Source organism: Mus caroli, unplaced genomic scaffold, assembly GCF_978045245.1.
Source record: "Mus caroli unplaced genomic scaffold, Mus_caroli_1 scaffold_1, whole genome shotgun sequence".
Classification (NCBI taxonomy): domain Eukaryota; kingdom Metazoa; phylum Chordata; class Mammalia; order Rodentia; family Muridae; genus Mus; species Mus caroli.
In genome coordinates this window covers 10,564,710-10,577,989 of record NW_028227256.1, presented here as the reverse complement: position 1 = coordinate 10,577,989, position 13,280 = coordinate 10,564,710, and positions in this window count along the sequence as shown.

Genomic DNA, 13,280 nt, shown 5'->3' with positions numbered 1-13,280 from the left:
TCATGCAGAAGCTGTTGCAAGCACAGAAAGCCAGGCTAGCACACAAAATGAAGCAAGTATTGATCCCAAGAAACAAGTTATGCAAGAAAGGAAACAGAGAGGAAATAATGTCTCCCTTTGTATTTTTATGGGAAAGTATAAACAATGACTAGAAATTTTACCATAAAATAACAAGATTAAGAAAATGGAGTTTTGTAGAAATGGCTATTTAGAACTGGAGAGACAGCTCATTAGGGTGGAATCCGCATGATTAGACTGTGAAGGATTTATAGTAAGTGAGAGACCCGAGACAGACACACACACACAGCACCTTGCAATATAATGTCCTGTTCTGCCTTTAAACTCTGCTAGCCAGAGCCATCAGCATGTGCCTAGCACTCCAGAACCAGGAAGCAAATTTATCTCTCTGTGCTGGGTGGTTGTGTGTCAATATCAGAGAGGAGGGGACTTCAATTGAGAAAATGCCTCATAAGAGTTGGCTGTGGGGTATTTTCTTAATTAGTGATTGATGGCAGAGGGCCCATCCCATTGTGGGTGGTGCCATCCCTGGGCTGGTGGTCCTGGGTTCTATAAGAAATTAGGCTAAGCAAGCCAGGGGGAGCAAGCCAGTAAGCAACACCCTCCATGGCCACTATATCAGCTCCTACCTCCAGATTCCTGCCTTCTGGACTACAGTGTGGAAGTAAAAGCCAAATAAACTCTCCCCTCCCCAACTTGTTTTTTGTTCATGGTGTTTTGTCACAGCAGTAGAAACCCTAAGACACTCTCCCAAGTCTGTGAAATTGCACCAGTAGCAAAAAGTATATATAAATCTTGAAAATTAACGTATTTCCCCTCTCTCTCCTTCCCTAGGCTAATGCTCCATTCTCAACTAAATAAACTACTGGTCAGTGAATCTGTATGATGCCTGTCTGTGCTTCTACTTATTATGGTAATGGCACTCTGTCGGTCTAGCCAACTCTTCACCTGCCCAAGACAGCCACAGTACCTCCTTCAACAACGCATTGTTCACGTGGAATAACTTGCTAGGCCAGGAGTCTGGTCCTGACAGTGCTCAGCTGCCTGCCTTCCGTTGTCATTCTTAGCCTTATGGTCACATGTGCCCTGACAGTGATTCCCATTTGTGTTGGAGCGAAAAGCCACAAAAAGCCACATTTAGCCTTCAGTGAAATTTTATCCACATTACATTCGCCATATTGAAAACTTAGTAGAATGGTTTTCAAACCTTAAATAAGTGACTTTCCTTAGCCCTACACTTCTTCACTTGGGATGAGGATAACACATTCTATACCGATAATGAACTTAAAACTAATGACGTGTGTGAGGTGTGCTTCAAGGAAACAAATATGCTTTAATTCATTCCCTTATGCTGTGAGTTTTGTCTTAGAGCTCATGTGCTGATGTGAACAAGGGAAGTGTTCCAATAATCTGCAGCTATGCTATCAAGACCTCACTTCCACTAGGCACTGAGCCATGTACCGCTTTTGTTTGTTTGTTCTTTTGTTTGTTTGTTTTCATTTTTTTTTTATTATTACAAGGTATCTGCTTCATTCCACCACTCATAAACTCCAGAGTCAAAATTCCTCCTCACTTTAGCGCCAGTCTAAGGAAGCATCCTGCAGAGAATGACGTGCTTCGTGTTAGTGGGATGGCAGGAACAAATGCTAACTTACCTTCTAAGACGTCTCCAGAAATTGCTGCTGTCTCCAGCATGTGCCAATCTCCCCCTGGAAGCAATTACCTACCACCATCTTCCTGTTCTCTCTATTCAGGGCTTTCTTAAAAGCAAACCAAATCAAACTAAGGTCTCTCTGTGATGGCCCTTGTCTTGCAGATCCACCTTGCCACATATGTCCACTCCCTCCACCATTTTCCTCAGATCTAAGTTGTTCACTCCTTTCTTTGGCTTCCTCCTTTCACGTTATAGCAACTTTTTTATCCCCTAATCTATCCACTTCTCACTGTCGCTTTCCCTCTGGAACCCTTCACCATGTTGTCTGAGACACCGACGATGTTCTTGTTCTAATTTGCCAAGCACACCCTCCTCTACATTTTACTGAATGAGCCAAGCTCATGACCAGGGTGGACCACAATACTTGACCCAGTATCCTGATGATGTAAGGTTTGTTCCCAGTATCCTGACCCCCGATTTCAGATGATGTGGGGGTTGTTCAGGGTGGTATGGCCACAGACTGTTATCCCTGTTTCAAACGAGATCATAGGACCAGTAAAGTCCCCTGTTTAAGGTCTTACGATGATTGTATTAACTTTTAGTTTCCAGTATGAAGAATGAGAAGTTTGGAAAAGCTGTTTAAGGTCAGTAGGATTTTACTAAAGGGTGGATATTGTATTTCGTGGTAGTTAATTACATAAATTAAAGTGAAATTATCATAAAGGGATATGTGAATGTACTGTTAAAAACAGTATAACCTCAACATCTGATGCCTATGCTGAGCACCTGAAACCACCATCTTAATACAAGTCACTGGGTGAGGTATGTGAGCTTCTCACCACTGCGGTAAACACTGAAAGAGGCTCCGTGTTCATCTCAGAGCTTTCAGCCCAGGGTTGGTTTAGCTGCGCCATTGCTTAGTCCTGTGGCAGCAGAGTGGAAAGAGCAGGGTGGACGGACACACTGTAGAAAAGCTGCTCATCTTGGGAGAGCCAGGGCAGAGCAGTGAGAAAGGACCAAGCTCAGGCTGTACTCTTCAAAGGCATTCTCCGGGGACCCACTTCCTAAAGCTGCTCCCCTCCCAACCCTAACAACCATTCAGCTTTGAATGCTTTGCTTCTTCCATTGATGTCTTTAGTGCTCTCACAGAGCTGTCACTAAAGTGCTACCAGCATCAAACCAAACCTTCAACACAGGATCCTCCTGTCAGGGGGACTTGAATTGGCTGGTGTCTTGTTGCTATGACAACACGTGGCAGAGGTGACATAAGAAATGAGAGGTTTACTTTGGCACACAGCTTCACCACTCAGAAGACACTGAGCTGGCACAGCTCAACGTGGAAGTGGGAGCTTGTGGCATAATTGTATCTTCACGGCCATGACACAAGGAGTTCAAGCCAGGATTAGCTACCCTATCACCTTTAAGGCCTGCCCCTTTGTGGGCCACCAATGTCATATAGACATTACTTCCCAAAGATTCTACAAACTCATAAAACAGGACCACCAGCAAGAACCATAACCTCATCCCACTGACTTTAATCTCATAGTGAAGAATGCATTTACTCCTTCCCCAGGTGTTCTCTGATGGCTAGTGTTGTCCCATGACAGCTTCTAGCATCCCCTAGGCTGTAAGTCTCCAGGCACACCTGTGAAGGATTAGCTTCGATTTAGATTACGTTGGCCTCTGACCATGCCTTTGGAGGATGTCCTGATTAAGTTAATTGGAGTTGAAAGACACAACAGTGCATGGAGCCATTCCTTGAACTTGGGCTCTGGACTGCATACAAAAGAGAAAACTAGCTGGGTGCGAGCCGCATCCCTCTCTGCCTGCTGGCTGTGAATGCAGTGTAAACTGCTCACTCAGGTCCTGCTGCCAGGATTTCTCCACCATAAACAACATCTTCCCCAAACTGGGATCTAAGACAAAGCCTTTCTGCCTTAGGCTGGTTTTCCCACAGTAGTTTATCACAACAACAGGGAAAGGAACTCAAACAGTCCAACAGTTCTCAACACTGCCAAGTCCAAAGAAGGCCTCTCTGAGACCCAAGGCAAATTGTTATAATCCCAGGCTTCCAACGTGAAATGGACAGAGAAACAGCTTCAGGGAGGAGAGGAAGGAGCAGACTGAGACCAAACACTAAATCGTATTGTTCAGTGTTGAACAGCAGGACCCATGTCATCATGATCAAGTTCCAGATACTTAGGCTACCCCATCCCTAAAGCCTTGTCAGGTGTAGCCAACATGGCCACTTGTCCTGGTCACTGCATGTGGCTTTCCTTGGGAGATATACATGGGAATAATAACCCGTAGGTTATTCCTTGCTATTTCTGCTGATGCTTCCGCTTCATTTCCAGAGGTTTTTTTAAACCGTTCTGTGCCTTGTGAATCCCAGCCCTCCCTTGGAAATTTGGAAGCCTCCTTAGCTCTTGCCTATGCATGTGTGCAAGAGGAACACCGAGTTCTGCCACCAGCTTCAGTAGTAGCCAAGCCTACTCAAGCCATGGTGCCACAGCCTGACTGTTAGATGCCTAAGTGCACCCAGGAAACACTTCTCTAAGCAGTCCTTCCCAAGATGATCACAACAGAGCACGTTGTTTGTTTTTTGTTGTTGGTTTTCTTTTTTTGTTTTTAAGCCTAGGTCTTATCATACAGCCTGGCTGGCCTTGAACTCGAAGAAACCTGCCTGCCTCTGCCTCCCCAGTGCTGGGATTAAAGATGTGTGACATCACACCTGACCCAGACTACCCCATCCTCATCCTTTTATATTAATGGGGCATTTGTTAGACTAGCTTACAGAATGTAGTCTGAGTAGTCTAACAATGGCTGCCTGCACTGCAGAGGCAGAGAATACAGTTGTTCAGCTCACTAGACTGGTGTCTCATCAGCCCTAATCTGGAGCTGAAGGCCTGGAGAATCCCTGGAGCACTGCTGATCTTCGGCCTATGTTGAAATCCTGAAGTCGTCAGTTCTAATAATATACAGGAAGGAGTGCCTGAGCAAGAAGGCAGGCGGACTTGCTAGGGAGAGTGAGAGCAAGCAGGCCGAAGACAAAGCTTCCTTCTTCCACTAAACCCTGAGCTTGTCGTGGGTGGGGTCCTGCTGGTGCCCAAGCCCAGAGGGCTTCCTTCCTGTTGTGTTTGTAAGGTGTGGTCTTTGTACAGCTGTAAATCTCTGCGGCCCTGGAGCCTTAGCCCAGCTTTAAACTCGCATCCTCTAACCAGCGCAAGCTTTACGGAGCTTTCCATGCCATTTCTGAGACTGTGGTTTTCTTCATAAATCCAGCCAAAAGCAGCCAGTAATATTCTTGGTTGGGTCTGAATGCTGTGGTGCTTTGAAATTCCCTCAGTTTGTCACTTTCAAACCCAGCTTATAGTGTATTTGCATATGGACAACAAGTAGACAAATTCTTTGCCAGAGTTGTCAGAACGGCCCCAACTCCAGTTTCCAGGAGAGCTCACTTCCATTTGAGACCTCACACTCAGAGCCCCAGCATCTGTAGTCCTGTAGTCCTGTGTGCATTCGAGCTCGCTCTGAGTAACTTAGTAACACTTGCCCACAACATTTCTTTTCCTTATCCAATTTCCCAGGCCTTTCCAAATTGCCCCACCCCCACCCTCCCATGAACCAGTTTGAGAATCTTCTGACTCACACAGTCACTGTCTAGTCTCAGCAACAACCCTCCTTCTGGTACCAATTTTCTGTGTTAGTTTTCCTTGAGAAAAGTTGCTTAAAAGAGGAGACCTTTATCTTGGCCCCTGATTTCATAGGCTTCAGTCCATGGCAGTTTAGACTCATGCCCGTTTGTGGCTGAAGTGAGGCAGAGCAGCTGAGGGCAGGGAGTGGTACAGCAGAGGGTTCATTTTATGGCAGCCAGGACACAGAAAAACAGGGCATGTGACCAGAGACAAGGTATACCTTCCTTTCAAAGGCACAGCCCAATGACATACTTCAAGTGGGCCACATATTCTAATGAACTCATCAGCCCACTGCTCTATATCCTACCCACAGCTCCAGGGACTATCTGGGGACAAAGCCTTTAACACATGAGCCTTTTGAATGACAGATGTTTCATATCCTAAATACAATAATACTTACGTAGTCTTTTTCTTCAAATAAGGGACTGATTGGCCAGATACTATTCCTAACCTGGGATCACTGTTACCATGATGAATAGAAACAGGGATCGGCTTCATAAAGGGAATAAATCAGTTACAAAAGTCCAATTTATAACAGAATGTGCTACAAGAGTCCAGTGTACTACTGTAAATGAAAGAAAATAAAACTTGAGACCTGTGATTCGTGTAATTTATGTCAAATAGCCCAAAGAGTTGTTTGTGAGCTTTGAAACCTGGGGTTGAGAACACAGAACAGGCCAGGACATGCCCGGGCAGGCCCATCGTTAAGACATTCCTGAGGATGCTTGGCTATAAAGATAAAGAGAATGACATGTCGGGACTGGCCCGGCGCTTCCCTATCTCCCGCCCTTCTGACCTAAGTTAAATGTTATCTGCATGTACAGTCTGCTGATGTTTAAATGGACCAATCATGTGAAACCGCACCAATCTCTCCCCCAGCCCCAGCCCCTTTTCTATCAAAACCCCTAGCTTCCAAGCCTCATGGTCAAATCCACTGTCTCCTGCATGAGATACGTTTTGACCCGGAGCTCCGCCATTAAACTACCTCATGTTTTTTACATCAAGACGGCCTGTTTGTTTGTGATTCTTGGGTGCACGCTGAATCGGGAGTTGAGTAGGGGTTTCCCCACTAGGTTCTTTCATAACCATAGATGACTTGAAATGCTGTGCTTTAGTTCTTTTCTCATCTTAATAAACACTTCCCACAGCACATTAGAGCTATGGTTTTGTTGTGGAGGCAACTCAGCAAAACTAGCATGCATTGCCTTTAACGTCGACAGCCTCAGGGTTGGAAGCAGTTGGCTTCAACCTCTGGACAGCCTCAGGGTTGAAAGCAGTTGACTTTTCTTAGGAATATCTAAATCCCCAGCACTGTTACTCATGCAAATTAGGGACATTAAACAATAAACTTAGGGCTACTTGAGCACAAGTTCTGATGATCTGATGAACAGAATACCTAAGTAGCTGATCAGTGGGTAGTGAATACCGCCTGGAAACACTGCACGAAAATGATTGACCCACGTTAGGGGGAGTGTACAACAGCACAGAGTTACTTCAAGTTAGTCGAAGTGGATCCTATCAAAAACTTGCGGGCGTTTTATTTCTGGGATTTTCCATGTAGTATTTTCACACTGTAGTTGATGTTGGATAATTGAAACTGCAGTAAGGAAGTGACAGGGGGCTGCTAAAGTAATGGTCTATCTTAATAAGAAGGGGTCATCCATCTTCCTTAATCTATTTGAGCGTCTTGAAAAGCAAAGGCAATTGGTTAGTTTAGTCTCAAATAAATCCATGTTCTCCTGTTGGAAAAAAATTACTAGCTTAGAGAGGAACAAAAGTAAATCTTCCAAGCTGAGAAAACTATAGTCTGGCCACTGTGGGGCCATTTCAATCCTCCAGCTCTGTATCACCCTCATCCATCAGCCACACCCTCCTGCATTTTCTTGAAAACTGTCTTCAGCCCCCATCCTCACATTATATAATCACTCGCCTAAGTGAAGTGTACCTCCTGGGAACAGGAATGATGAAGGACTAGTTGAGCCTGAGACATGGAGCATCTGTGAATATCATTTATCCAACAGTGTGGTCAGAAAGACAGGTTCAGGGGCATGAGATGGTGGAGTAAGCTAAAGATTTCTATTAAAAGAAAAAAAAAGATTTAAGTTATTTATTTAGTGGGATGGGGAGGTGCACAAACCATGGTGCCTCTGTGGAGGCCAGAAGACAACTGGTAAGAATCAGTCCTTTCTATCATGTGGATTCCAGAGACTGAACCTGGGTTGTGAGGTGTGGCAGCAGTCACCCTTATCCGTGGAAGCTACCCTTACCCACAGAGACATCTAGCTGCCTCCAAGATTTTAAGGGTACAGGGTTTCCTTGTGCTTCTGTCTGATGTTAGAAAACCACCAAATAAAGGGGACTTGGAGAGAGCAAGTTAAAGCTTTAGGCCCAGGGCACTGGTAAATGGTTCCAGACCCATCGATACACATGGAAATGGCTTGACCCAGCAACAATACTCAACAGCACTAGAAGTGAAAAGCAGCAGCTCTTTGAGTGGTGAATAAAAGAAAGAAGAGTAGTGAGGGAAGTCAGTGCACCATGTCATGGAGGCCGATGGGGACTGGATGTCTAATCATGTGTGTGACACTGGAACAGCCATCATTTCCAAACAATAGATCCCTATAAATCTCCAAAAGTCCGGATGGTGAAACTCTTTAAAGCTCATAACAGCCTTTCCTGCTAGAATCCTAACGACTGATTTATTTTCAACTCCAGTGCCATTGTGCTGGTCCAAATGACAGTGTTAGTACAAGTCACATCCTCTGAATCTGAAATGTATTAAAGACATATTGGATAAGTCAAGAGTAAAATGGAAAGAAGAAAAGGACAATAATTTTATTAAGCGACTTAAACCCAAGAGAGTTTAAGTCGCTTAAGTTTAAGACGCCACTGTAAGAGTGGCATCTATGAAGCCAGGGCAAAAAAGTAACAGAGTAAGTCACCCAGATGCTATTGCAGTCAGTCACAGCCCAGGCCAGGCAAGTGCAGATCCCACCTCTAAATGCTTGATAGCACTTGAAAGTGATCATACGTTCTGCTATGTATAGAAAAATCTATATACAGTGAGAAAAATGAGGTCAAGTAGTAAAGAGAGACCTGGGAGAAGAGAGGGGAAGTGGAAGAGGAAGAGAGAGAGCCCAGTGAGTTCAAATATAGTGTTCTAATTCTTGAAATCCACAATACATCCTGGCTCCTGCTGCTTTGTTTTGACTCCTAAATTTTGGTCCAATCTCTCCCGCTTCCAGTCACAACTAAAGGGATTGCAACCAATATAACCTCGGCCATTGAAAAAAGAAGACCATCTCCTCTCCATCCTCCACCAGTGTACCAAACAAGCAAGCTGCTCCCGCTGCATCCTCCACCAGTGTACCAAACAAGCAAGCTGCTCCCACTGCATCCTCCACCAGTGTACCAAACAAGCAAGCTGCTCCCGCTGCATCCTCCACCAGTGTACCAAACAAGCAAGCTGCTCCCACTGCATCCTCCACCAGTGTACCAAACAAGCAAGCTGCTCCCACTGCATCCTCCACCAGTGTACCAAACAAGCAAGCTGCTCCCACTGCATCCTCCACCAGTGTACCAAACAAGCAAGCTGCTCCCGCTGCATCCTCCACCAGTGTACCAAACAAGCTGCTCCTGCTGCATCCTCCACCAGTGTACCAAACAAGCAAGCTGCTCCCGCTGCATCCTCCACCAGTGTACCAAACAAGCTGCTCCCACTGCATCCTCCACCAGTGTACCAAACAAGCTGCTCCTGCTGCATCCTCCACCAGTGTACCAAACAAGCAAGCTGCTCCCGCTGCATCCTCCACCAGTGTACCAAACAAGCTGCTCCCACTGCATCCTCCACCAGTGTACCAAACAAGCTGCTCCTGCTGCATCCTCCACCAGTGTACCAAACAAGCAAGCTGCTCCCACTGCATCCTCCACCAGTGTACCAAACAAGCAAGCTGCTCCCGCTGCATCCTCCACCAGTGTACCAAACAAGCTGCTCCCGCTGCATCCTCCACCAGTGTACCAAACAAGCTGCTCCTGCTGCATCCTCCACCAGTGTACCAAACAAGCAAGCTGCTCCCGCTGCATCCTCCACCAGTGTACCAAACAAGCAAGCTGCTCCCGCTGCATCCTCCACCAGTGTACCAAACAAGCTGCTCCTGCTGCATCCTCCACCAGTGTACCAAACAAGCAAGCTGCTCCTGCTGCATCCTCCACCAGTGTACCAAACAAGCAAGCTGCTCCTGCTGCATCCTCCACCAGTGTACCAAACAAGCAAGCTGCTCCCGCTGCATCCTCCACCAGTGTACCAAACAAGCTGCTCCTGCTGCATCCTCCACCAGTGTACCAAACAAGCTGCTCCTGCTGCATCCTCCACCAGTGTACCAAACAAGCAAGCTGCTCCCGCTGCATCCTCCACCAGTGTACCAAGCAAGCAAGCTGCTCCCGCTGGCTGCATCCTCCACCAGTGTACCAAACAAGCTGCTCCCGCTGCATCCTCCACCAGTATACCAAACAAACAAGCTGCTCCCGCTGCATCCTCCACCAGTGTACCAAACAAGCAAGCTGCTCCTGCTGCATCCTCCACCAGTGTACCAAACAAGCTGCTCCCGCTGCATCCTCCACCAGTGTACCAAACAAGCTGCTCCTGCTGCATCCTCCACCAGTGTACCAAACAAGCAAGCTGCTCCTGCTGCATCCTCCACCAGTGTACCAAACAAGCTACTCCTGCTGCATCCTCCACCAGTGTACCAAAGCAAGCAAGCTGATCCTGCTGCATCCTCCACCAGTGTACCAAACAAACAAGCTGCTCCTGCTGCATCCTGGACCTCCAGTCAAGCCACCAGTCTCCTTCATCCCTGTTGAATGAACACTGTTCCTGTCTCTCAAACTTGATCTGATCTGTCTTGAGGTCTTACTGTTTGGGGTACGGCTGATGGATTCCTCCCTCTCCAAACTGTTCTGTGATCTTAATACTGACCTATCCCTGCCCTTCCGACCTCCTTCCTTTCCCTTTTTTACAAGTACTGTCCTTCTCACTCTACCAAAATAGTTGGGAGGCCATTAAGCTGTGCGGGCTCCAGCCCCTGGAGTTCCCATGTAAACAAACCCTGAACACAATTTAATGTCACCAGTAAAATGCAACAAACGTAACCTTCACCAATCAAAACCTGTCAACTAACCTTGGGCTAGGACTGCACAGTACCACAGTGCACATGCGCAAGTCAGAAGAGCTTTGTGGAGTCTACTTTCTCCATCCACCTCTAGATGGGTTCTGGGAATTGAACTTGGGTCTCCAGGTTGGTGTTCCAAGTTCCTTTACATACTGAGCCGTCTAATCTGCCCGAAGATAAACTTCTTAAAAGCACTTGTCTACACTCTGTTTTCCTTTCTCTGTTATTCATAGCTTTCTTTTTATTTCATTTTATTTTATTATTAGATATTTTCCTCATTTACATTTCAAATGCTATCCTGAAAGTCCCCTATACCCTCCCCCTGCCCTGCTCCCCAACCTGCGAAGACATTGCTTTCTAAAAATGCTCTCTCATCAGAGAAACATTAACTCAGGCCCTGGAGGACTTCCTGTTAGTAAGGTTTTTAAAATCCCCATTTTTTTTTAAATATGTATTTATTATATATAAGTACACTGTAGCTGTTTAAGTACACTGTAGCTGACACTCCAGAAGAAGAGGGAGTCAGATCTCATTACAGATGGTTGTGAGCCACCATGTGGTTGCTGGGATTTGAACTCTGGACCTTCGGAAGAACAGTCGGGTGCTCTTACCCACTGAGCCATCTCACCAGCCCCAAAATCCCCATTTTTGAGTTAAGGTTCCATCAGCTTCAGGGTCCCAGCGGATCCTGTGGTCAGAGTCAGGGCATCCCGTGGTTTTCATGCCCACAACCAGCCAGTGTGTCTGTTCAATTGTCAGGTCCACCTCTGAGTCTGTGGCATCCCCTGACAGTCTGATCTGCTAGTTACATTGTAAATTGCAGAGTATGTACTCAGAGAAATTATGTAATCTCAAAGAGCAATGGAGTAGGTTTGGTTCCTAGAAACAATTTCTATGAATCATATAATGATAACATGTGAACAGATATATAACCTGCTTCCTAAAAAACAAAAAACAAACAAAACAAAACAAAAAAATCACAACAATCTCCTGAGTGGTTTGGGAATGAAATAAGATTAAGAATAACTAGGGTTTGAATACTTCAGCCCAGTGCTGGTCCTAGTGCTATCTTGGAAGACTATGGAACTCTCAGAGGGAAGACATAGTGGGAGGAAGTGGCTCACTGGTGGGTAAATCACAGGGGTTGACAGGTTCAGCTGGCTCTCCACCAGGTCTCCACTGCTCTTTGGGCCACTGAGATATGAACAAACCACACTGCATATTCCCCATTGCCAGAACTGGAAGCCACCATGAATTCCTTCATGACTTCTCCACCACGATGACTGTGTCCTCTCAAACCAGAGGCCAAAGCAAGCCTCTCCTGAACTCTTTCAAGCATTTCTTGAGTGGCAAGGAGGGAAATTAAAGCAACTTCACACAGGGCCATGCAGATCTAACTTCTCTGTGCCAGGTCTTCTGGTACAGTGATGGAAAGCTAGCAAAGCCTACACATTCCCTAACGTGGCATGCACAGCGTGGCACGCACGGCCCTTTCCTACACATTTGTTAGGGCACGCCTAGTCATTCATTCACCACAATAGCACCCAGATCGTTTCACGGTGCTTCCTACCTGGTCAAGTTTCAGTACTAACTAAAGCCAACCATGTCAAATTCTAAGAAGATGGCACTGAGAGACAGGAGGAGGAGGTCTTCCTCACACACTAGCCTGGGATGGAAACTATGCAAAGAACCCTTGGAGCTGAGGTGCCCCAGGTGGCTAAGGACATTTGACTAACAATGACTGTCTCTGCTGTTGCCAACTCCTGCAGCAACCCTTGGAACCAATGACATTTGACTTAAGGTAGCTTGGATGCACTCCTTTTTGTCCTTTGTCCCCTCAGATGTGCCTGTTCCACCAGAGCACAGTATCTAGGATTGCAGCCTTGCTGATCCCATGTAAGTGCTATGTAGTGGAGAGTCGTTTTCTCACACTTATTTGGAGCTGACATGCCTTCTTTGTGTCCATGGTTAAACTTCTCCTGTCACCAAGTATCACCATGTTCTCCCCCTACAAGGTGCTGTTTGTCCCTTTAACTTCAGCTGAAAGCCCCTGTCAGTCTCCAAGCCTTTCCTCTGCATCCCTTTGTGCACCACCTGGTTCAGAACCCACACTCCCTACCTTTTTCTGGATATTTTCTTCTTTGTCTTTCTTAGAAGTCAGGCTGCAGCCCTCACTGAAAATAGCAACCTGTTTTCCCAAGAGCTTTCTCAAGAAGGGGCTGTTCCCTCACCCCGCCCCCACACTCCACATACCACAAGCCTTTCAGGGCTTTCAAGGCTGCTGGATAGCCATTCTTCTCCAGCTGAAACCCCCCAGTTCTTCTGAGAACTCACACCCTCAAGTTCTACTACCCACTCACCCCTCAGGCCTTCTTCTGCCAGCCTCCTGTTCCTGGTTCACAATGGACATAAGTGTCTGGCTTGTGAGCTGCCTCCTCCCTTCCATCTTTCTTTCAGTCATTCTTTGTGACTTAGTAGCCACCTAAAATGTGTGCCAAGAGAGTAATGGCCAGTAGCCTCCCTCCTTACCTCCTTGCTTTCTCTTCCTCCACCTACCTCAGCTTTACCACTCCTACAGCCCTGCCCTGACAATCTTGTGGTCAGTACACACAATGTCTGCAGGCACATTCATCATCCCTAGCTCTGGCCACGCCCTCCCAAAAATGAACCCCCAACAACTCTTCAACCTCACAGGTGCCTCCTACTGAAAGGCGCCTTAAGTCACTGTTTCTCTCTCCCTTGTCT